Raw genomic sequence first — 25,775 nt, forward strand, 5'->3', positions numbered from 1 at the left:
GGGGCAGCAGACTAGCCCACAACCAGCCAGTGCCACGGACTCTGCCTTTGACATGTAAGTCCTGCACCACACCACGTGCACACAGAAACGGGCTCACACACAACAGACACACACTCGGCACACCTGTGGCCCCACCACAAATGCAGACACACACACAGAAGAACATCTGTCCCCCAACCCTAATCCCATGTTGCGGACACAACCACAGACATGAGCACACAAACCTGCTCGCAAAACCCACTCCCTCAACTCATTCCTCAACCCCTCCCCTCCACACCCACAGACACCACACTGTACACACAGGCACACTCTTAGCAATCTTATACACAGACTCATATACACGCCTGGACACAGCAAGCATGTGAGAACCATCACTCTCCAGTACGGAACCCCCTCAAAGATGGACAGACACACAGCCCCGCAAGCCCAGACACACACTCATCTTGGCGCTTGGTTACATTCCATATGGCAGGCAGCACCCAGCCCAGAAGAGCGGCTCCAGATAAATAAGTCATGTTCAGAGCATTAATCTCAGCCCCAACCTGGCTGCCTCCCTGCTACAGGTAAAGTGAAATGGGGCTTCAATATTTCATAAACGAATAAACCTGCTAAGAGAACACAATTTACAAGGCCGCCGGCTGCAGACTCCTGACGGCCCTCACACATCTTTTCACTTTGGGAGCATGTGGTGGTGACTGCGGGTGGTGGCCAGTGGGGCATGCTGCCTGGTACCCCACCTGCCCCCCTCTTCCCGGGGTGCTTCCCAGGGAAGGGTGCATTCTGTGATTTTCCATCCACTAAATCCAGCTGCTGTCCAGGGACAGGGCCCTGCACTCTCTCCCCTCTTCTGCCTTCCTCTCAAGTCTTGGATGCCTTTTAAATGCCAGTCCATCCTTGGCAGCTCTGATTTTCCAAGGTCTGTTTCACGCAGGGATGGGATGTGTCAGAACTGAACTGCTTAGGAATGGAGAAAGAAGGCTGGTAGAGGGGATGGGTAGGGCCAGGGCAGCTTGGAGTTCAAGAGGCAGCTGAGCTGAGGGAGGCTGCGCCTGGTGCCAGGCCCACAGGCCCCAAAGGGGAGGCCAAGCAGCCCAGGGCAGCAGAAACCTGCTCCTAGAACATACAGTGGGAGCAGAAGGGGGCCACAGGGCCAACCACGGGCTAAGTCTGCATGTGGCTGGGCAAGGGGGACCTGGATGTGACTGAGGTCTGGGACCTTGGTATGGCCTTGCTGCTGGAGCCTGGTCTCCTTAGGGGCAACAAGTCTTCAACAGCTCTGCACAGGCTGGGTGGCACTGGCTGGGCTTGGTGGCCCCTGCCCAGACTGCCAATTAAGGAGCCAGGGCAAGGGTTCCTGGGGTTGGCAGATGGGGAGAGGTCCAACCAAGTCAGGAAGCAGCCATCCAGTCCGACTTCTCTCTGAAGCTCCCAAGATCCGGTTCCAGTTCTCTCCAGACTCACAGACTCAGGGAAAAGGAGCAGGCTTCACACAGGAAGGGAGAGAAGCAAGACATCAGATGGCTCACGGAGGAAGAAGGCAGCACCCTTTAACAAAAGACCCCAGGACAGGGCAGAGAAGAATCAAATGAGGCTGGCTTCAGGGCCTGGGAGTTTGGGTGGACTGCTTTCCTTTACATTTGCCTTACTTTCCAGAAGTCTATAATCAGCCCATCCTCTTTCTGTAGTGGGAGAGAAAACTATTAAAACACAAGGGCCTTACAAAACCAAATATACAGCATGACTCCATATTTTATATTTATTACATCTATCGTGTTGTTTACCATATGTCTAGAGCAAAAATGCTGACGATTATGTTCTAGGGGTGGAATTTATAAGAGGTTTTTGCTTGTCATCTGGCATTTTTAGCTTTTTCTAAAATCAACATGGTCATAACCTGGTGAAAGTGTTAGTTGCTCCTTCCTCTCCTACTCTTTGTGACCCCCATGGACTGCAGCCCCCCAGGCTTCTCTGTCCATGAATTTCTCCAGGCAAAAATATTGGAATGGGTTGCCATTTCCTTCTCCAGGGGATCTTCCCAACCCCGGGATCGAATCCGGGTCTCCCACATTGCAGGCAAATTCTTTACAGTCTGAGCCACCAGGGAAGCCCTTTATAACCTGATTTTATTTAAAAAAAAAAAATAAATGCTCAGGCCTGATAAGTTCTTTTCCACACCAAGTCTTCTCCCGCGGCCGCTGAAGTCCATTCTCACCCTCCCAGTTCTCGAAAGGCCAAGGACAGCTGACCCCGCCCAGGACACCTCTTCCAAGGCCCAAGGCTGCACCCTTCAGCGGCCTGCCCAGGCCATGTGCGGGCGAGCAGAGGTCAGCTGAGTGCCCGAGGGGAGACGGGGGGGGGGGGGAGGCCCGGGAGTGACCGGCGGGACACCGAAGGCGCGAGGCCCGAAAGGGCATCAAGCAAGGGAGGCGGCTGGCGAGGGAAGCGCAGAGCCAGGGCAGACCCGTACGGCAGTACGCGACGCAAAACAACAGACCCGGGCCGGGACGAGAACCCGGGGGCCGCCAGCCTCTCCGGAAGCCCCGCCCCATGCCCCGGTTCCCGGAAGCCAGGGGCCGTGAGGGGCGGGGCCTGAGCCACGCCCACAGCCCCGGTTCCCGGAAGTCGCCGTCTGGCGAAGGGAGGGGTGGGGCCTGGAATCCCCACCCCGCGACTGCGCGGGGCACGCCGGGATGGGCGCTGCCATGGCGACACAGCGGCCACCCCGCCCCTCCCCGCGCCCTGGCCTCCGGAGTCGCGGTCGCGGCCCTGGCTGGGCTCGTCCGGCCCGATGCGCCGAGGCCCCAGCGTGGCCGCTTTGAGGGCGCCGCTGGGAGCGAGGGGAAGCCAGGAAGCGCGGGCGTTTGCCCTCCCGAGGTCGGGGAAGAGAGGAAATGGCCCCCGAGGCGGTAATGCAGCTGCCTCTGTGTCTGGCCTGCCGGCTCCTACCAAGCCCCTCCCGCCCCGAGGCGGGGCTGCGCGCGCCTGGACAGGCGGGCCAGCCCGGGCTGCCCTGTTAGGATCCAGGATTTGCCCCCCGAGATGGCCCCTCCACCAGCGCAGGGGATGCTGGGCTCCAGGGCCTAGGACCCGAGATGCCAGCCTCTGTCCACCCACATGCCAGGCATCTGCTACTGAGCAGTGCGAACCCCTTTGCTCCGCTGCCCTCCAGGCCCCCTCAGGAGACCCAACCAAGCTGGCAGCCCGCCAGGCAGACCCTGATCCCTTCTTGGCCTGTATCCCTGTAGGGTCGGGGTTCACATGACGGGCCAGGCCAGTCGGGCCGGATGACTATCTCCCCAGTCCTGTGTGAGTGACTCTGCCCCAGTAGGTGGGCAAACAAGCCCAGATTTGTTAAGGAGTGAAGTGGCAGGGCTGGGACACAGCCAGGCTGACTCCAGAAGCCTGTCCACACACAGTGGCACTCCCTGCTCCCTGGCCGCCCAGCCTGGGCTGGTCCAGCCGCCTATCTCTGCCCAGAGCACTGGCCTGGCCTGCAGTCCCCTCCTCCCCCCTCCTCCTTCCCCTCCCACCAGCCGGCTTCCCTTCTGAGCCGCCAATCTGCAACCACACAAAGCCCTGTTTGTTTGCTTTCTCTGCTGCTCCCCCTGGATCCGATGTCTCTCTCTGCTACCTGCCGGCCTGGCTTCCTCTCCAGAAAGCCTTCCCAGACTCCTGAAAGGAAGGAGGGGCCAGTCATCCTCCCTAGAATCCACCTTCTTGGTGCTGGGGGTACCCCGCCAGAGCGGTCTGATGGCTTTGCAGCCCCCTCACTACCTCTCAGAATTTTGGGGTGCCTCCTGGGCAAAGCAGGGGAGATGCCTGCAGCCAGAGGCTGGGACGGGGGAGGGGAGCCAGAGCAGTCCTGCCAACCTCCCTTCTTTTGTGAGCAACGCTTGTTTTGTCAGTCGGGAAGGCTGCCCCTGACTTCCCTCCCAGCAACTCAAGGGGGCTGCCAGAAGATAAGGAGATGAATGGGGCCAGGACGGCCAAATTCAAGGAGGCGAAGGGACACCCCAGGTTCAAGGCCGTCACCCACCCTTGCTCTTCTGAGGGTACCCAGGCTCACCAGGCTCTAGGATGAAGGGTTACAGGCTGCACTGGGAGCCTGGCTTGGGAGGTACCCTGTCAGTGCCCACACTAGGCAAGCACCTGGGCAGATCTGTCTCCATGGCAGACACTCTCTGCAGTGTCTTGAGACACCCTATCAGCCTGAGCTGAAACAGGGCTTTCACAGACACAGAAAAATAAACACCCGCATTCCACACCACCTTCTCTACCTGCAGAGTGGGGGCTGCCCTCTCTCCCCATTCAAATAATGAAACCCAACACTGATACTGCACAGAGATACCACAATCTCGCCTGGTTCCTTCTACCCAGGGTTCTTTCACTGCACTCTGTCACGCTGGGTGGCCCAGGGCAGGTCCTAACCTCCCTGGGCCTCTCTCTTCCCCTTCCTGTTCTCTTCCATGCAGTTTAACCCTTAAAAGCAACTCCAGGACAAAGGTGTGGTTGTGCCCACTTGACAGATGAAAGCAGGCTCTGACTGAGAAAGCTACAGAGACTGAAACTGCTCTAGTCAGAATTCAAGCCCACTTCTGACTCCGAGGCCTAAAAAAAAAAAATCCCGCCAGGTCACAGTATTATTTCACAGAGATTATCTGCTGAATGGATGAGTGACCACCAGGAAATGAATGAGGAGCAGGCAGGGCCTGGCTTTGGAGCCCAACAGATTGTGGTTTCCAATCTTAAGTCTGCACTTGGTCGCTGTGTGACCTCACGCAGGTCACTTAACCTCTCTGAGCTTCAGTTTCCTTGATCCATAGGAGTTGGTTAATAAGGCTTAGAGAGGACCACCTAGTGCTGAGCACAATAGCAGGCACTCATTAAATGACGGCTTTTCTCCATGATCCCTCTCAGCAGCCAAAAAGCCAGGCATCCACTTATTAGAGGAACCAGGTCTCTCCTACCTCCACTTTCACCCACCTGGCCCTGCTGCCGGGCATCCCCCCAGTCACCTTCTCTGGTCCTCTGCAATGCTCAGGCTGAGCTCCCCGAGCTCCTGTCCTGCCTGGGAGAGCAGGGACTCTGTTTAAGTAGCCAGCCTGGGGGCCCCGGGGGGGGGGGGGGGGGTCACTGTCATCCCAAGGGAACAAAGCCAGCACCGTCCACATCCTGCTGGACTCGAAAAAAGAGCCAATCAATTAAGTGTGATCAGGCCAAACGTCTGTTTTTCGTGCTATTTCGGGCCATGGTGGGGATTTTCTGTGCTCCTCTCAAAGGTGTCCTAAACCAGATTCCTTCCCACCTCCCTCATCCCTGTGTTTGAAATGAAAATATTGTTCTTCCTCTTCTTTTTTTCCTAGTTCTCTTTCCCATCTATCAGACAGATGCAAATGAGGGAAGGGGCAGAGCTGGGACCTCTCCGGAGGGCGGCAGTTCCCTCCCACCAACCCACCAGGCCTCCGCAGGGCACCCCCTCCACCCCAGTGCCCTGGAGCACAGCATGCTGGGAGATGCAGTTGCCTCAAACCAGGCAAAGCAGAGAGGTCCTTGGCCTTGAGGCTGCGTCACTCACTGTCTGCTGTTGCCCCAGACACACACCAGGCATCTGCCCCTTCTACCACACACCTCTGCCTTTCTGCTTCTGAGCCTTTTCTGGGGCTGCACCCCTCCACCCCCACCTCTACCTGGATGCCCTCCCCCAAGGCCTCCCCTGCAAGGGGCACCTTCTCAGCTGCAGCAGGGTCACAGGTGAACGAACCTACATCCACACAGTCATGTCTTTGAGGTCTGCTCACCTACCAGACTGAGGGCTTCACAAGGGCAGGGGCACAGCCGTGTCGTCATGTGGCTCCAGGACAAAGCTGCCCAAACCCCTCAGCACTGCTGACGTTTGGGGCCTGGTAACTTGTGGGGGTGTGTCCTGTGCATCCCAGGATGTTAAGCAGTGTCCCGGGCTTCAACCCACTAGATGTCAGCACCCCCTCCCCTAGTGGAGGCAACCAAAAACATCTACAGACAGGGCCCCAGGCCCCCCGAGGGACGAAATCACTCCCACTTGAGAACCACTGCTCCAAGGCCTGCACCCCAACTTCTGCCCCCCGCCAAATGAGCAAATATACATTTCTCCCTACCCCACCACCCACCAACACAACAGGTGATTTTTATTTTACCTCTTATCATGCATGCATGCATGCAAAGTGACTTCAGTCATGTCTGACTCTTTGCGATTCCACGGACTGTAGCCCACCAGCTCCTGTCTATGGGATTCTCCAGGCAGGAATACTGGAGTGAGTTCCCATGTCCTTCTCCAACCTCTTAGCATCATCACATGCAAATTTCATTTCCCATCATATCAGAAGCTTCCACAAGACAGGCCCACTTGAGCTCAGCTGGGTATCAGTGCTGATCCGCGGTTACCATTTGCTGCAGGAATAACTCTCAAAGCATCACAGAGCACCTGAATAAAAGCCAACTCTGTTCCCACTTCGGCACCCTGCCCTAGGCTCCTGTGTTACTGTGCTTCAGCAGCTAAATGTCTGGGCCTCAGAGTCTCTGCCTCATTGTAACAATTCTTTGTCCCATGCTAGTGAGAGGCTTACAACTTCACATCTCCAAGGAGCTGTGGCCCCCAAGAAGAAATCTTTCAAGTGTTTGGTGTTTTTAAAAAATATTTATTTATTTATTTGGCTGCACTGGGTCTTGGCTGTGGCATTTGGGATCTCCTCTCTTCATGTCAGCATACAGGATCTTCATTTGTGGCATGTGGGAGCTAGTGCCCCGACCAGGGATCGAACCCAGGCCCCCTACACTGGAAGCTCAGAGCTCCAGCCACTGGACCACCAGGCAAGGCCCTCAGGTGGTTTTTAATTGACATATTCTGAGAACTATTATCACTAATAGGAAACATTTATTAAGCATTTTGCTATGTGCCAACTGCAGCCAAGTGCTTTGTAGGCATCCTCTCATTCAGTCCTCTTAGAAAAGAAACTACGAAATTGGTACTATCATTTCTGTTACCTGATATATGAGGAAAGAGAGGCTCAGAGAGCTGGAGGAACCTGCCTAAGAACACCCAGAGGTGGTCTGGTGGCCTCCGTCAATTGAGGGTATCAATCGGAAAATTCATTCAGCTTCAGTTCTCTTTTTAATTTACTTGCCTGCATTGGGTCTGCAGCTCATGGGGTCTCCCTTGTGTCACGTGGGATCTTTCATTGTGGCAGGCGGCTTAGTTACTCCAAAGCATGTGGGAGTTCAGTTCCCCAACCAGGGGTCCAACCCGAGTTCCCTGCATGACAAGGTGGCTCTTCACCACTGGGCTACCAGGGAAGTCCCTCAGCTTCAATTCTTGACACTGAAGTTACTTTCTGAAGTCTGAAGCCCACCTGGTGCCAGGCAGGGTTACAGCTTCCCAGGTGGACAGGCCTCACCCTCTGGGCTCCTGAAGTAGACACCTGTCCCCAGGGCTCCTTGGAAGGTTCGACCCCAGAGGCTGTGGCTTGCCGGGGTGGGGGCTTGGGGGCGGGAGTTCGGAGGGCCACCACCTGCTTCCTGGGTGTCAGGCCTCTCAGGAAAGCCCTGGCTGCACTGCCCTCCCTCAGCAGGGAGCGGGTGCCGAGATTCTTCAGGGCAAGAATAAAAATGAACCATCTTCTAGTATCTTCTATGTATTTCTATGCATTAAACAGGCTCTGTCTGAAGAATTTTACCTGCATCAACTCACTAATTCTCCCAACAAACCCATGAGGTGAGTGCTGAAATACCCCCAACTCCCCGCCCCATTTCACCAATGAGCAAAGAAATAGTAAGCAGCAGGGCCACGATGCGAACCCAAGACACTGAACTCTGAAAGGCGGGTGCTTATCTGCACCATGTTAGAAGTGTCTTGAGTTGACAGCTGTGTTCCCCGCACTCCGGTCTGAGCGAGGTACTCACTATGTGATTTAGGAACAAATGCACGAAGAAATGAATGAGTCTGTGGTTACGCTGCCACCCGAGTCCACCCCACAGCACCAGGGCCAAGCCCCTTTGCAAGCAGAAACTCTGGCCGGAAAACTAATTCTCACCTGCCCCAACAGGTGACCAAGACCCACACGATCCATCCACCTCTACCTGGCTGGGGAAGAAACAGGCAGCAAACTCTCAGTTTCAGCCCACGTCACAGCAGGACTGGAGCGGTCACAGCGACCTCTTCCCACAAAGTCCTTCAGCGGGAGGAATAACAACTTGAGTCTCCGCACAGCAGGCTCCTGGGGCCGGGGACTGCGCCCATGCGAAGGTGGGGAGATGGGAGCCCCCAGCAGGATGGTCACGCCTGGACTGGACCCTGGGCTTTCCAGAGGACAGAACATGCTGCATGCCGAGCTTGGACAGGAGGGGAAATGTGCTGGGGGGCGGGGGTGACTTTCCTGCAGCAGCAGCTGGAACTCAAACCCTGTCCTGACTCCAAACCCAGGGCTGTGCCACTGCTCAGCTGTGCTGCCCCAACCAGACCAGACCAGACCGAGGCATGGTCTCCAGGGAGGGGACCAAGTATGACAGAGTCTGTACACCTCACGTGGGACCCCTGTCTGGGGCCCATCCCGGCCCTGAGCGGCCCCAGTCCCCCACTGACCCCCACCTCCCTCTGCCCCACTGGATCTGCTCCCCTCCCGGGTCCCTGGGCCCCCTTCCTGAGCCCAGTCACCACGCGGAAACTGGATGACTGCTGTCCACCAGCCTGGAGCCTCTCAGCTCTGAGCCCTGCAAGCCCAGGGCCAAGAGGTGGGGACATGGCAGGGAGGGGGTGTCTGCTGGGTGAGTGATGGTCGGCTGGTCCCATGGGAGCCCTGGTGCTTCTGGCCCATCCTCCTGTCCCTCCTGACCAAGTGCCCTTTCCCACGTTGCTCTTTCCTCCCCCCCACCCACCCCCACACACACTCTTCACACAGATTCGAGAACCAGCAGAGCAAAAGCTCTCGCTGGCAGCCGAGACAGTCTGCGCCTCCGGCCGCTGGCACCCACCCTGGTGTCACATTCCAGTCTCGGATCCCGGTGACCCACCCAGGCACAGGGCACGCTCTGCCTCAGTCCCCAGGGAAACAGGATGAGCCAGTTCTTCCCACCCGCCCCATCCCCCCTCCCGGGGAGTAGCAGGGGCCCCTCACTTGTCTCCTCTATGGTCTGACAAACAGAATCCTCTGACCAGCACCCTGAGAGTCCCCAAGATCCCAATAGGACCCCCAAAACAACACTGCGCCCCCCCAGCTCACCTTCTTGCCCACCCCTTCCTGCTCGGAAGGCTTCTGAGTGCTCTGTGCTCCCCCGCCTCGCCCATGGAGCTGATGGGGCTGCAGAGAGGAGGCGGCCAAGCCCTGGGCCTCGATGCCCCGGCCTCCTGGGGAGGACAGATACCGACAGAATTACCGCTAATTCCGTGATGAACGCTATGCTTCAGCTGTAGACAAAGGGGGATGACTCAGTTCTGCCGAGGAGGTCAGAGCAGGAGACAGGACGTCTGTTTTGGTCCCGGGAGGCAGGGAGAAAGGTGCAGGGAAGCCCAGGTGGAAGGAACAGCTGGGACCAACACAGCACAGAGGCAGCAATGTCAGGGCTGTCTCCGGGGAGGTGGGGGTGGCGGTCTGCTGTGGCAGAAGGGGAAGGGGCTTGAGTCGGGGCAGAGCTGGCGAAGGACAGGAGAGGCCCCCACCTGGGAAGGGCTCCTGAGCAGACCTTTATTCAGAGGCAACAGGAACCCCAGGGCGACACTGCCATGGTGGAGAAAGGTCACCCTGTAGTGGGGCCCACACAGGAGGGGGTAGGATGGAGGCAGGGAGGCCCATGAAGGGGCTGGGCAAAAGCTAGACTCTCCTGTCACGGCCTTTATGAACCAAGTCCTCCCTCTTGGCCACAGGCTCCATCTGCTGCAGCCACCAAAGAACCACTGGTGCACTCCCGCCGCCAGGATCGCCCCCTTCCCCACCTACCTGGGCTCCAAGTCCCCTCGGCCATGAAGCTTCACCTCCACAAAGCCCTCCACCTCTGGCCAAGTGAAGACACTCTCACCTCTGGACTTCATGCTCAGGCTACCTGTCCCACATCCTGAAACTGATTCATGTGGTCCCCATCTGCCCCTCCTCACAGGAACAAGTCCCGCCAAAGATGCTCCTTCCCTCATTGTCCCCAGCACACCTGCCAGCTCTTCCATGGGAGGCCCTGCTTCTGGCCAAGACCTGGCAGGAGCTCCCACTTGTCCCTTTGGGTACCTCATGGGTCCCAACCCTGGGCTGTGACCTTGCAGGCAGGTGTATTAACCACTGCTGCTGCTGCTAAGTCGCTTCAGTCGTGTCCGACTCTGTGCGACCTCATAGATGGCAGCCCACCAGGCTCCCCCGTCCCTGGGATTCTCCAGGCAAGGACACTGGAGTGGGTTGCCATTTCCTTCTCCAATGCATGAAAGTGAAAAGTGAAAGGGAAGTTGCTCAGTCATGTCCTACTCTTAGTGACCCCATGGACTGCAGCCTACCAGGCTCCTCTGTCCATAGGATTTTCCACACAAGAGTACTGGAGTGGGGTGCCATTGCCTTCTCCAATATTAAGCACAGGACTTCGAAATAGTGGGCCCTAGGAAATACCTGGTGGGCCCGCAAGCCCAGGTGCCTCTCCCATGGGAACACTGCCAACCTGGTCCTGCCTGCTGAACCACATGTTGGGGGCCGGGAGAGAGACATCCATGCACAGCCACATGTGACTATTAAAGCAAGAGGTACAAACACAGATGGCCATGGAAAGGCAGTGGTGACAATAATGGTGTCAGGGCCAGCTGGCATTTATTGGGACAAACACTGTTCTCAGATTCATGGGGTTGCGTGGACTCATTAAAGCTTCACCATAATCCAGTGAGGCTGGAACTGTTATTAGCTTCATTGTACAGATGGGGACACTGAGGTACAGAGATAAATAACCCATTCAATACGTGGTAAAGCCAGGAATCACCCAACACCTTGCCCTGGAGCACCCCCCCATGACCCCCGCATGACCCCAGGAAGGGAAAGGGGAGCTGAGAAGAGCACGAGGCATGGTCCAGATCGGGGTAAGAGGAAGCTCTGTGTTTGTGTGTGAGACGTGTATGCACAAATGAACAGCAAACCACATTCAAAGTGTTAACTGGGGTTACTGGGGGCACTTCTACCCTATTATACCTCTGGGTTATTTGCATTTTTCACAATGAGAACAAATTCATGTGTCACCTGAGTAATTCAAAAAGAGAGACACTGTCAGGGCCTCAATTCATGTTTGTTGAGTAACTAGAAAGCAGACTCATTTTCTAGGCCTGTTTTTTCAAAATCTGGGAATGACCCATTAGCAGATCGTGACATCAATTCAGGGGTCACAGAATGCTATTAAAAAATTAAACAGACTAGAACAGAAAATATCAGACCAGGACACAAAACAGAGGAAAGAGCTCTTTCACTCAACTTTCGTTTCAGTTACACATAGTGGGAGTGAATGAAGCTGGGACCTGAAATGTGTTTCTTACTGCAGGTCACAAGTGAGGGCTTGGAACCCGCAGTCCAGACCCAAGAGTCTGAGGAATCAGCCCAGGCCCTGCTGCACAGGCCTCCTGGTCCAAAGTGGCAGAATGGGTGACCTCCTTGTGTTTAGGAAGCTGTCGGGACGCCTGGCTGTTGGAAAGGTCACACTCAGCCCACTCTGGATCACCCGCAGACACACAATCCTGGAACCAAGGCTTCTGACTGTGAGGGGCTCCCCCAAACCACAATGTCTGTGTCCACTCCCTCCGGGTCACCCAAAAGGCCACTGCTCCTAAAGACTCGCTCCTGGATGCTCCTGTTGGGGGGCGGGGTGGGAAACTAAAAGATTCCTTTCCAGTTTCCAGATGCGAAGCCACGTCCCAGGGAAGCCTCTGGAAACGCAGCGTGTGGTCAGTCGGGAGGGGCCTCCACTGAGTCTGCAGCGAGGGCCGCTCCCACCCAGGGTGGGCCTGACCCCAGGCAGAGTCGGTCTGCATGGAGAATCTGGTGCGGGCAGAGAAGCAGAGCCCCCAGCCCGAGGCTCCCAGGGCGCTGGCGCCTCCACATCAGAGCTCGCCTAACTCACCCCGCCTCCCTTCCCAGGGCAGCAGACAACTAAAAAAAGATAAAATAAAAAGAAGTAATTCCCCTGCTTTGACGTCAGCTCGAGGTCTTAACAGCCCAGCAGCGGCATGAAACTGGATTGCAACCAGATGTAATGCCCTTGAATCCTCCACACGCCACTGCGTTGGAAGACAAATGGCAGGGGGGAGAGCGGGTGGAAGGAACCGTGCGGGTCCCGCGTGGGTCCCGGATCAGAGCCTGCGGAAACCCTGGGAAGCCCAGGCCCGGGTCGCCATTCAGGCGTGCTGCCTCCCCTCCCCCAGCCCCCCAGAAGCGCATTGTTACTCCGGATAGAGTCTTCATTCAGGGCCAGAGCCCCAGCGCCACCCCCGTCGGGGGCTCCCCAGATCAGGGCACGACTCGGGCCGCGCTCCGGCCCCGGGCGTGGATTTGAGGACGATCCAGAGCCCAGGAGGGGAAATCGCTCGCTGGGAAAACGGGCGCCCCAGGAAGCTGGGGCCGCCACGGCCTCGGGCCTGCGTGGTGTTTCGCTTCCCCTCCGCCCCTCCTGGGCGGCCCCCAGCAACCAAGGCTCCAAAGTCACCCCCGCGTCCTGCCACCCCCTCGCCCCCGCCGCGCTTGGCGACGCCGCCTTGAGCCCAGCCCTCGCGTCCTCCTCCGGGTCTCCTGTCTCCCAGGCGCCGGCCCAAGGACCTGGCCGGTGGTGCGCCGCCGTCCGTCAGGGGACTCGCGTGGCCGGAGCCCCCACCGTGACGTCACCCCGAAAGGCCCCTGCGCCCCGGGCCTGGCCGAGACGGAGCTCCCCGGCCTCCCGGGCTGCTTCCTGCCCGGTCGCGCGGCCTGCGCACAGGCCCGGGCGCCCCTGCCCGCGTCGGGGCACGGATGGGGGCTCCCCCGAGGGCCTCACACGCCGCCCCTCCCCATCACGGCCCTCGCTGCCCCGGCTCCCACGCCAGGGCCCCGATAGGCCCAGAGTCCCCCAGAGAAGTCGGCTCCCCGCCCCCCACCCGGACGCCCTCACAAAGCTCGCCTCCGGTCCCGGCGCGGCGCGAATGCCCCGGTCCCTACCCCGCGCTCGGCGTACCCCCGGGGACAAGCACGCGCACAGCCCTCGCACGCGCGACCCTCGGTCCTCGCGCCCCCGCCTCGCACCAGCCCCGGCCCTCGTCCCGCGGCGCGGGGCGCCCCCACCCCGCCGCATCTCCTCAGACTGCCATCCGGTGACCTCGCGCCCCCCGCACACAAAGCGACTTCCCCGCGGCCCCCGCGCCCCCGCCCCGGCCCTCGGTGCTCACCTCGGCGCGCGCTCACTCGGGGACCCGGGGTCTGGCGCTGCGACTTCGCGGCCCGGAGGTCCAGGCGGCCATAGGGGTCGGGGCGCGGCGGCCCGGCCGGCCCGCGGCCAGGCAGGAAGGAGGGTGGGCCGCGGCGCCCCCTTCTCGCGCCGGCGCTCGGGCGGCGGACTAGGCGGCCTGCTCGGCGCGCTCTCGCCCGGCCGCGCCTCGCTCCGCGCCTCGCCTTCCGAGCGCAGCCGCGGGCGGGGGCGGCGCCCAGGGCGCAGGGACCAGGCCCTGGCCGCGCACCTCTGGCGTCGCAGGGCCGCGGGGAAATGCGGTCCCCTCCGCGCAGGAAGAGCGGGCGGCGGGCGGTGCGCGGGGGGAGAAGGCGGCGAGAGCGAGAGGAGAAAAGTTCCCGGCCGCCTGGCCGCGCTCGCTCACCGCCCGGGCGCCAGGTGGGCCGTGCGCCCCGACAGCGCCCCCTGGCGGCCCGCGCCCGCTGCGGGCCTGGGGCGGGGGTTTGGACGGGGGGACCCCAGGGGCCCTCAAGGACGCGGGGGCCGGGGCCGGAACCTCGGACGAAGGACGTGGACTGGCACCGGCGCTCGGGTGCTCCGTGCTGCAGCCGGGTCCCGGGGCCAGGCCCCCGCCTTCACTCACCACGGCTCTCCCTGTGACGTCCTCTTCCCCGTCTGGGAAACGTTCCGACCTCTAAGCTAGGACGCCGCCGCGCAGAGCTCTCTTCACTCACTGGCACCTCGGAGGGCTCAGAGTGAGCAGAGACAAGTGGTCCCTGCCGTCCTGGTGGGCAGAGACAGAGCACGCGTGAGAAAGGCCGCTCCCGGGAGCAGTGAGGGCTACTCGGCGAAGTGAGAGGCAGGGGTTGCTTAGCTGGCTGTGAGCGGAAGGAGCCCGCCACGTGGAGCCTCAGGAGCAAGTGCAAAGGCCCTGAGGCAGGTGGGACGGGGCGGGGGTGGGGAGGCGGACAGGCGGTGGGCAGCAGAAGTCAGAGCCTTGGGGAGGACCAGGGTCTTCAGGGCTACCTGAGCCTAGTGGGGAATTCGGATGCAATTCTAGTGCCATTGGCAGAGCCAGGGCAGAGGGATGTTGAATGAATGGGTGAGTGAACCTATTGTGACCCTACAGACCCCCTGGCAGTCCCTGCCCCAGGCCTCCACTCACCCAGGTCAGGCAGAAAGTTTCCAGCCTCCATCCAGCCTCTGGGGTCTGCTGGTCCTGTGGGTGAAGGAGGGCCATCAAAGCCTCAGGCTCCCAGGGGACTCAGCCTCCTCACCTGTAGGTAAGAACACATGGTGGGGAGGGTGCCCTTATGCTGTAGACTGTCCCCCTGTCTGCATGTCCTGTCATCTGATCCTGGCAGCCCCGACGGCAGACCCACTCCTTTTGTTTACAGGAAGCTGAGGCACAGGGTCTCAAGCTAAGTTACAGGCAAGACCTGCACCCAGAGCCCTTCCCACCAGCTCAGCCACCCACTGCCTAGGGCAAGGGTAGGAGCCGGACAGAATCAGGATCAGACGATGGACACTGCAGTTTTCAGCACAGGTTCTGGGGGAGACAGACCCGATTTCTAAGTCTGGTTGTTCTGCGCCCAGCTGGGAGGGTTTGGAAAAAAAAAACAAGTTAACTTGCTAAGTGTCAGTTTCCTCATCTGTAAAATGGAGGCAATAGTAGCGCCTACTTCCTGGGGTTCCTGAGGACTAAAGGAGGTAGGTGTGTGGAGCATCAAGCCTGGAGCCTGGAGGCCGTGAATTCTGTGAGAAGTGCTTTCTGTCACAAACTGGGGAGGGGAGGAGGTGTGGGGACAGGGCTTCCGTACACCCAGGGGCTCCTAGCCCCTGCCCTCCCTGCCCTCACCTGCCCAGGGAGAACCCAGGGCAGTAGGGAGCTCGGAGGAAGGTGAGAAGAGGGGTGTCCCGGGGGAGGAGGGGATGGTGCAGTCCGGGCACTAGTCGCTGCCATTCTGAGAGCACCCGTCGTGCGCCAGGTGCCTTCTGTGGCTGTTTCCTTGGGCTGCTGTGACAAATGACCCACACATGTAGTGGCTTAAGACAACCCTAGTTTATTCTTTACAGCTCTGGAGGGCAGAAGTCCAGAATCAGCATCAACGGGCTGAAAGCAAGGTGTCAGAAGGGATGCACCCTGGAGGTTCCAGGAGGAACATCCCTTGCCTCTTCTTTTTTGTTAAAATTAGTTTATTTATTTTAATTGGAGGCTAATTACTTTACAGTATTGTAGTGGTTTTTTGCCATACATTGAAATGAATCAGCCATGGGTGTACATGTGTTCCCCATCCTGAACCCCTCTCCCACCTCCCTCCCCATCTCGTCCCTCAGGGTCATCCCAGTGCACCAGCCCTGAGCACCCTGTCTTATGCATCGAACCTGGACTGGCGATATATTTCACATATGATAATATGCATGTTTCAGTGCTATTCTCCCTTGCCTCTTCTGGCTTCTGGAGGCCACCTGCTTGTCCTGCCCCCTCGGCGCCTGCCCTCCAGGAGCCAGAATACACAGGAAGTCATTGCTCCTGTTGCCACGCCTCCTACTTCCTCTCCTGACCTTCTTGTCTCCTCTTACTCGAACCTGTGATTCCAGTGGGCCGTCTGGAAAATCCAGGAGACTCTCTCATCCTGAATTTAACGCATCCTTAACTTAATCACGTCTACAAGGACCCTCCAGGGCTTCCCTGGTGGCTCAATGGGTAAAGAATCTAACTGCAATGCAGGAGACACAGAAGATGCGGGTTCAATCCCTGGGTCAGGAAGATCCCCTGGAGGAGGGCATGGCAAGCCACTCCAGTATTCTTGCCTGGAGAATCCCATGGACAGAGGAGCCTGGGAGCCTGTAGTCGCTGGGGTTGCAAAGAGTCAGACACGAGTGAAGCGGCTTAGCATACACGCATAAGGAACCTCCACCCACACACCCTTTTTGCCACACAGGTTCCAGGTATTGGGACCCGGATATCTTTGTGAGCCGGTGGTCAGCCTCACACTCCATGCATCCTCTCAATGCTTCCTCATGACAACTCATTTTACAGGTCAAAGAATTGCTCAGAGAGGTAAATCCCTCATCCAAGGTCAATAGCAGGTGAGTTTGTTCACCTCTCCCATGGATGTTAATTGAGTGCCCACTGTGGGTCAGACACTAGGTTAGGTTCTGGGTTGCCATATAAAAGACACCTGTGAAACATGTGCTCTGGAGCCCAGTTACGAAGTGTCATAAACTGAGGAATTCAGCGAAGGCTTAATTGAGGAAGTCAGGGAAGGCTTCCTGGAGGATGTGACCGCTCAGCTGAGATCTGGAAAGTGTTCCTTAGGTCTCTTCAGAAGGCTGGGCAGCCTAATTTAGAGAGGGGAGGCTTCTGAGCAGGGGAGGGCTCAGACTGCTGGGGGCACCATTAGAGGTCAGTCAGCAGAGCCAGCCCCCAGGGAGATTTCTGCTGAGAAGCTACTCATCATCCTTCATGGGATGCAGGTAGGAGGTAAGACAGGTGTGGACCCAACACAGACACACAGTAAAGACAGTGTTAGTACTAAGGTGTTGAACTTGCAGCTCCAAGGTGGGATCCAGGCTGCCAACTTGTTTTAATTGGAAGGTAGAGCAGTGTCTAAAGATTTGGAATTAAAATAACTTTAAGGAGTCTAACCACACCCACATTTAAATCACGAACTGCCCCCCAAGGCACTGGATTTGAGAAACCATCCCCTCTCCCCAGGGGTCTTAAGACTCAGTTCTTCAGTTCTGCCTTGGCCTCCAGTTTCCCCTGGGTTTTCTCTTTGGTCAGAAGCATACAGTGACTCGTCTCGGGGGAGAGAGGTCCCCAAGGGCTGGGAGACAGGGAAGGGGGATCCACCTCCAGACAGAAGCCCAGACCCCAAGGGACTGGCCTGTCAGTGGCCTACCTCCACTTCCACCTCGGCCAGTCGGGTCATCCGTGGTTCAGGAGACCAAGCACAGGGAGGGGCAGCACCTGGCACGGGGCATGCAGAGCGGAGTGGCTGCAGGTGTGTCCGAGGGCCCCGCCTGAGCTCAGTGCCCAGCCAGCCACCTCCCCGGGGAGGACACGCTCCAGGGCTGCGGCGTGCCTACACCGGTATCGTCTCCACCTGTGCGGGGCATGCCGTGGGCCGCCCTCGGTGAGGACGGAGCCGGCGTCTACGTGCCAGGCCCTGCGCACTGGGGTCTGCGAAGTCGAGGCTCACCTCCGTTTTGTAGAGGAGAAAACAGAGGCCTGGAGAGAGCAGGAAACCCTCAGTCACAGAGGAGCAAGGTGGAAGGCAGCCGGGACTGGCCCAGCGTTGCCCCGCACCCACAGCACAGCCTTGCTGCACCCCTAAAGGGGCGTGGCCTTGGGAGACTTCGCTCTGGGGCTCCTCCCCACCCGGTGAGTCAGGCCCGTGAGGCTACACCACCCCCACGAGGAAGGCGGGAGAGGGGGAGGCACCCCTCTGCCTGGGGGCTTTGATGGTGAGCAGGGCAGGAGAGACCCTTGGGCCTCCCACCTCCAGCAGAGAGGTGAAGAGGAGGTGATAGCCCTGCTCGGCTATGCAGGGCTGGGAGGCTCTGCCAGTGCCCAGGACTCCCTGGGCCCCATCACACGCCCATTCACTCCCCCACTTAATGCACAGGCATGGAGCCACGCCCATTCCAGACTTCTCTCCAGGAATGACCCAGTGTGGGCCCCACCCTCAAGATACCCAGAGTCTGGACCTGTGCTGAGGGCCTCATGAGCCCAAGAAAAAAAACACTTTGACCGCAAATCCCCTGCCACTGGGAATGAGCATTTCTTAGTAACAGAAGAAAACTGTTCAGTTGGGATTTTATTTTGAAAAAAATGAAGCTATGAAAATACCTACATTTTATCTTCCAGCAAACAAAATTTAGGTTAATTTGCTAATTCTTAGATTAATGTACTAATTCTCAGAATGCAGAAAAGTTCATTGGAGGAGGAATGGTTTTCCCACAGAAATGCCCAGTGGTCTTTCCTTGGCCCTTCGAGCACTAACTACTCAAAGCACCCTGTGCACCCCATGCCTCTGAGTTCTGTGACATTCAACTCACTCTGGAGTACAGTGTTGTCCTTCAAGCTGGGTGTTCTCATTCTTCAGACATTGCTGGTGGAGCCAGAAAGAGCCTCAGCTTGTCAGAGACTGTCTGCGGGATCCCTGAGTTCTCCAGCATCATCTCCCAGCAAGTTCAGAACATTCTACAGCTTCAGCAAGATGTGAAGACTTCCTTTGTCATCAACTTGTATATGTGACTTGGACAGAAAAGATCCTGAGGGCAGAGGCGAGGAGACCTGCTGAGCAGGACGGATGTTTGAGTGGGAACTGAGTTTATAAGTGGCCAGGACAGCAGCAGCAAATGTGGTCGTGTTTTCACAGCTTTTACATCCAATGTGGATAATACTCAGCTGCTGGGGCCCACTGTCAGAAAGAGTCGCATCAGCCCAGGACTGATCGCATCTAAGGAACGTCAGGGAAGATAAGTTCCACCTTGGCTCAGCTGCTGCGGATTTCTGGGACAGAACCTTGGTCTTAACTTACACACCTTGTCTCTTGGTGGTAATAACACCTTGATTTCTCGGGGGGAGCGTTCCTTCCCACTTTCTGCCCACGTGGTTCAGCCGGGGCTGACACTGCCTCTGGGATGCACTGATGCTCCCATGATGCGGGTTTAACCAATCAGAGTGCTCTGCTTCCCAGGCCACAGTGGCAGGTTCAGGGATGGCCACATGACCCAAGCCTGCTGGCAGTTTTGCAGGGAGCATCGAGCCTCGCTAGAACCTCCAGGGAATGTGAAGCTGGATGGCTGTGGGCCTGAGGATAAAGCCAACATGTAGGAGAGCAGCGTTGAAACACACAGAAGCACCAGCTGGGCACCTGCATCCAGCTATGCCTGAAGCTTGTGATACACCTGAAGCCAATATAGTTTACCTGTCTGCATAAACAGCCTAAGGTTTTGCCTGGAGAAAGAAAAATTGGGGTGAGGAAGGCAGGGGTCTGACATCCTCAAAGACCTGAGGGTTTCCCTGGCCATCTGTACTCACATGCACACTGATTTCCAGCGGGTGGAAGAACTCTTCACGAAGGAGGACCTTCCCATAGTGAGAAGTGTTCAAAGAGGGCTGTGCACTGGCTCAGTAGGGAGGGAGATCCCCTCCTCAGGGCTGTGCAGACAAGGAGCATGTGGTGAAAGGGAATTAGGTTGGCTGCAAGGACCATGGTCCTGTCATTGGATGAGTACGGCCTGGGACCTCAGACCCGCTTTAGTGGACAGCTGGGGAGCATTAGTGACTCCCGTGCTAAACTGTAAAAATGTTTAGGATCGTCAAGAAGGTCCAAGAAGTGTTCGGTGATCACCACAGCATCCACCACTGTCAGCTCAAGAAATAAAACCTCACCTATGCAGCTGAGCTCCTGGTCACGGAGCCGCCTCCAGCTGGAAACTCTCACTGCATGTGCACTGGCCTAAGGGTGATGGAACCCACAGGTCTTTCCTAAACAGAGAGCGAGAACTGTCCTACCTTCAGGCTCTGCAGATTTTTTGTTTATTAACAGTGGTGAAAATAAAAGTGCTTGTTGTTATTGTTCATCGCTAAATCTTATCCAATTCTTTGCGATCCCATGACTGCAGCACACCAGGCTTCCCTGTCCTCCATCATCTCCCAGTTTGCTCAGATTCGTGTCCATTGAACTGGTGATGCCATCCGACCGTCTCGTCCTCTGCTGCCCTGGTCTCCATTTCCCATCAGTCTTTCCCAGCATCAGGGTTTTCGTGCTTAGCTGCTAATAGAACATGTAGTTTTCCTTTCTTCCTTCCTTCTTCCCTCTTCCCTCCCTCCCTCCCTCCCTTTCTTCTTTTTTTAACGATGGTTTTATTTATTTATTTAATTTTGGCTGCACTGGGTCTTCATTGAGGCATGCAAGCTTCTCTAGTTGTGGTGTGTAGGCGTCTCTCATTGCAGAGCCTGGGCTCTAGAATGCACAGGCTCAGTAGCTACAGTGCTCAAGCTTAGTTGCCCTGTGGCATGTGGGATCTTCGTTCCCCAACCAGGGATCGAACCCATTTCTCTGCACTGGAAGGCAGACTCTTAACCACTGGACCACCAGGGAGTCCTTCTTTCTTTCTTCCTCCCTCCCTTCCTCCTTTCTTTCTGGTAATAAGAAACTATTACAAAAGCAGTCCTCAAACCCTTTTTTTTATCTAGTTAACATAAAAACTATTCCACCCCCCAGGCCCTGGCCCCCTTGCACCCCTGCTCCGTGTCGGGGCTCTGTCTCCCCTCCCCACCCCACTGCCCGGTGTGGACAATCACAGTGTCAGGGCTGAGACTGAGATGAGCCTCCCCACTCCTTGGCGCGTCCCCAGGTGTGTGAGTGGTGTGGGCTCTGCTCTGGCATTAGAGGTAATGATGGTCATCCGGGCAAGTTGCCCCAAGTTCCCCCAACCCCTCCCTGCTCATCCGCCTCATCCAGGTGGTCATGAAATCCTGTCAGTTCCACCCTCTGCTCACCCCGGGCTCACAGCCTCTGTAACTTATGTCCTGTTTCAACACCCTGTCTACCCTCCTTACCATGGCCTTATTCCTTCCACTGTGTCCGTCCCTGGCTTGCAAGGGCCCCCATACCCCAGGGCTGACCCGTTCACATCCTTCCCTGCTCGTCCCTCCTGGATGCCTTACAGGTCCCTCCATGGCATTGTCTCCCTATTTTCCGAGCATACCCCCTGCTGTTACCTCTGCCAGAGACACCCTTCCCTCTTTGTCCTGTCTGGCTGCTCCCTCCACACCCTTCCAGGCTCAGATCAAGAGTGGACTCCTCCAGGAAGCCTCCCAGACCCCTGCCAGTCCCCTCGGTTGTCCTGTGACCTTCCCGGTGATCATTACCCTTTGCGAGTCTCTCTGGCTCCAGGTGGTGAGTTACTTGAGAGCAGGACTGCTCTCCTCCTTAGGGCTGGGCAGACCATTTTTTGCACAATCCTTTTAAAAACAATACCTCTTGCTTTTTTAAGCTCTTTGCACCTACCAGCTCCTGTAAGCCTCCCAGGAGTACAGGGAGGGTGGAAGAGTGTGTCGGTTCACGTAAATTCAGGGGCACCGGGTGGGTTTGTGCCTCTCCCATGCCTGGCGTGACCCGTGACCACTGACCTGCCGCCCTAGGACTGCATTGATTGGCTCCTGCGGTCCTGGAAGTTAGCAGTCCAGCTCAGCACCACCGGGCTGCCGTCAGGATGCCAGCTCCTGCAGCTCCAGGGCACAGCCGTGTCTCCCATCAGGTTCTGGGACCGCCTGCCTCCCTCGGCTCGTGCCCGCACCCCACCTCCCTGCCTCCGTCATCGTCCCTCCTCCTGCCTGTGTCAGTCCTCCCCAGCTTCTTTCTGAAAGGACACTTGTGATGACATTCAAGGCCCACCCAGCTAAGGCAGGACCCTCCCGCATCTGAAGACCTTCCCTTGGTCACACCTGCAGGGCCCCTTCTGCCCTCTGCCGTCACACGCACAGGTTCGGGGCTGGAGCGTGGAGCCAGCAGCCACAGGAGCACCCCTGCGCACAGAGCCGAGACACCCCCTCACCCCCCAGTCTGGCTCCAGTCTCTGGTCTGTGTGTATCACCTCCCGTCCTGAAGGTTTGCGGCCTGGCTGACCACACAGGGCTGGGCAGTCCAGGAGGAAGGAGGAAGAAAGCCCCCGGCCTGCAGGTAGGAAGAAACCCCATGCAGCCCTGTGGGTGGAGCGGGGGCACCAGTTACATGGACCTGGTGGGGCATCCCTCTCCAGGGCGAGCCACACAGAGGTGGTGACCAGGTAGCCTTCGCGGAGGGCGGGGCACACCTGTCCCTCCCACCTCCTCCCGCCCCACACCTGGTGGTCAGCAGGTGCTGGACGATGATTCTTCCAGAGGATGTACTGTTTAGAACATGTCGGGCAGAGGGCCGGACGGTTTCCCCCGTCTCCCACTTAGATCTCACAAGTATGATCTCTCGTGTACCCATTCTGTGGGCATACAGATTGAGGCCTGTCTGCTGTGGTTGGTGTTTCTTGACCAAGCCTGCGCTCCCTGCCTTACATGTCCAGGCTCCAGGGTGCCCACATTACACTGTCCCCCGTCTGGTCGTGCAGAGAGGAAACTGAGCTTAGTGATCAGAGAAGTGTCAGAGACTCGGAGGCTAGTGCCTGGCACTGGGATGGGGCCAAGCTGGCCTCAAGAGCTGCACTTTGGTGTGGAAGCAGAGGGCCCCAAGGTCCAGGGTGGCTGGACCTGGGGGCAGGAGTGCCACTCCCTCTCAGGCCCACAGAATGGCAATGCTGCAGCCACCAGGCTGTGTGCAGCCACCAGGCAGCAGGGCCAGCTCCGTGGGAAGGGGAAAGCGGACTGGGGGCACCAGGGGAGGAAGTGGAAGAGGGGGCAGGGAGGGGGGAAGGGAGTGGGAAGTGAGGGGATGGGGCGGCCAGGAGGGTCGCCATAGTAATGGGAGCCGGCTCTGCTCTCAGGCCGGCCTGCCCCTGGGGAAGGAGATAAAACGTTTTCTATCGATTTCTGTCTGGAAAGTCATTGGTGATAAGCTCTTCCAGTGGAGACTGGAGGCCCGGCTGCTGGGAGCGTGCAGGGCAGAGGAACAGCCTGGACGCTTGGGTGGGGAGGTGACCAAGGCAGCAGGGCAGGCTGGGCGGGGAGCCACCTGCTGGGCCCTGGTCTCCCCTCCCGCCCGACGAAGCCCCCACACCCGGGTGGCCTGACTCCCTTCTCCAGCTGTGGTGGGAGGGGAGAGGCCAGGGCCTTGGCGAGTGATGGACCGTGGAGCTGTGCACCTGTGCCGTCTCCGGGACTGTCCGCCTGTGTCTGCAGCTTCTTGTGCTCCACCGAGGTCATCCTGGAGGAGGCGGCTGGCTACCCCCTGGGCTCAGACCAGAGGCCACAGGACCTCAACACCCCGACATTTGCTGGGGGCTCTGGAGGAGGGGTAGCCCCCAGTGCGGAGCCGAGCCCATTCACGGGTGTGCATGTGCGTGCACATGCTGGGGTGTGGGGCACAGGTGTGCAGCACTCCCATGCGGAGCAGGTGTGTACACCTGGCACAGACCTGGAGGGAAACCCAGGTGTGCCAGAAACAGCCTGCTTCCTTCCTGTCCTTAGACCGACTTCAGTCTTGTGCTGAGACCGCCTCTAGCTGCCTGGCAGGAAACTGGATCTCAGCAGGTGTCCCCTCCAGGTAAGAGAAGGTGTCAAGGCCACTCAGAGTGCGGCCACCTTGCCTGGCAGGGCCGCAGGCCAGCACAGGTGACCACCTTTTCCTGGCTGGCAGAGACACCAGCAAAATGGCCCAGGGAAGGAAATGCCCAGCAGCCTGCCTGGGGGAGTGGGGGAGGGGTGGATAAAGTGCAGACAGAACTAGGAGGAGAACCTGACTGAAGTCTGGAGCCCTGGAAGCTGCTGCTCAGAGCGATGTCAGCAGCCACTAATTAAAGGAAATAAAAAATGTTTTCTGTGGTTCCCAGTCACAACAGCCACAGCTCAGGTTTGCTACTGCTGTCCAGCACAACACAAGAACCGCACTCATGAATGAAGTGACCTGCCCATTCTACAGATGGGAAAGTTGAGACCAGACACAGCTCCAAGCCACTGGGACCTTCAGCCCCCCAAGGCTCCATCTGAAGTATCCCCAGGGCAGCCTGGCAGAATGGCCCTGGTCACCCCTGGAAGGATGTAGGCTTTGGGACAGTGATCCTGCCCCTGTGGGAGGAGGACACCCGACTCTGGCTGGCCCGACTCTGGCTGGCCCGACTCTGGCTGGCTGAGTGGCCCTGAGGCTCCAGCCTTGCCTCAGGCTCGGCACCTCACTTCTCATTGGCTCAGTTTCCCTTCCAGGTGATGGAGCTGGATCTAACTATTCCTGAAGTTGGTTTCTTTCCAGTTATGCTCACCAAATAATTTTTTTTGTCATCTCGCAACTCAAAGACTAATGCGAGGCCATCTCATCCAACCCCTTTCCTCCAGTGCCTAATCCTTTTCCATAGCAACTCTGACAACTTCTGTTTGAACGCCACTCATAATGGGGAGCTCACTACCTTGCAAAGGATGGCCAGGTTGCTTGCTGCTGGAGAATCCATGCTGGCTGAGATGAGGCCCAGGGCAGTGGTCCAGTTTTCAGCCCTGCTGACTAACTGCTGTGTGACCCTGAGCAAGAGACTTTCCATCTCTGGGCCTCAGCTCATCACCTGTGGCATGGGCTCCCTGGCAGTGCTCATCTGAAGGACAGTGAGGAGTCAGGGAGAGCACACGTGTGAAGTGCTGGGTCCACGCTGCGCCTGGCACAGATCTTGGGGAGTGGGCGTCTTGCCCCGGAAGTGGATGAACAAGTGCAGTTTCCACATGTCTGAGAGGCCACCTTGTCCCCAGGAAAGGCTGGCGCCAGGCTGTGGAGAGCCTGGGACCATTGCCACAGCCCTGACATGCACTGCTCAAGTCCTTCCTGGCTGCTGTTCACACCTGTTCACACCCAAGCCAGCGCTATCCGTTGTCATGGTGACGGAAGCCCATGCAGTCCTGGGCTGTCAGTCACCCGGGCCTGTGCTTGGGAGGCAGGCATGCGTGGTTTGTGTGCACATGTGTATAAGTGTGTGAACAGATGTCTGCGTGAGGCTGTGAGCGTGTACCTGTCATGACATGTGGGCAGCAGGCGTGCGTTGTGTGTTTCTGGGTCCCTGGCCGGAGGCGGTGTGGACAAGCGGCAGCCCAGGTGTCTGATCACGGCTGTTGTGGTCACCCCTCCCCTTCTGAGCTGCAGTTTCCTCTGCGGACATAGCACGTTGTGAAAGGCAGTCTCACCCGCTGCTTCACATATTCATTCAGCATGTGTGTATTGAGGGCTGACTCTGCATCAGGCCCTGAGGACTCAGCGATCTCAGGTCCTCTCCTGGGCATCTTCAGTCCAAGGAGAGGTGGACAGACCAAGTCAGCTAATGAGTGCCCAGTGTGATGGGGGTGGTGGGGGCAGGGCTGCCAGCAGTGGCCTGAGGAAGGAGGGACAGGCAAGCAAAGGGAACAGCAAGTGCAAAGGCCCTGAGGTGGGGCTGCTGTACTGGAGCATCATGGGCTCCAGCCTGAGGGGCTGCCAGGCCACAGGTGGTGATGGGAGTGGGGAGAGAGACCAGGGCTGTCCACAGGACTGGGCAGGCCAGGGCTTGGATGCCAGGCAGGGAGAAGGGATTTAGTCCAGGCTAAAGAAGCCTGGACAGCTCTTCACGTTGGAATGGCCCAGTGAGCCTGGGGACTGGTGTGGAAGATGAATGGCAAGGCGGAGTGGGCAAGAGGTGAGTGACAAAAGGTGTTGGTGGCAGACAGTTCTCCTCCCCTCCTGCCCAGAGTGACTCTGCTC

General features: G+C 58.0%; 1 protein-coding gene across 4 annotated transcripts in view; it reads right to left on the reverse strand.

Annotated features, from left to right (window-relative positions):
• Positions 1-13,821, reverse strand: part of RAI1 (retinoic acid induced 1) — a 103,659-nt gene extending 89,838 nt beyond the window's left edge. For all 4 annotated transcript variants that reach the window (XM_027974777.2, XM_042255738.1, XM_042255737.1 and 1 more), the window contains exon 1: positions 13,394-13,821. The gene's annotated coding sequence lies outside the window, so the exon portion shown is untranslated. The remainder of the gene's footprint in view (positions 1-13,393) is intronic.
• Positions 13,822-25,775: the final 11,954 nt, after the last annotated feature.

This window comes from Ovis aries, chromosome 11 (genome assembly GCF_016772045.2).
Source record: "Ovis aries strain OAR_USU_Benz2616 breed Rambouillet chromosome 11, ARS-UI_Ramb_v3.0, whole genome shotgun sequence".
Classification (NCBI taxonomy): Eukaryota; Metazoa; Chordata; class Mammalia; order Artiodactyla; family Bovidae; genus Ovis; species Ovis aries.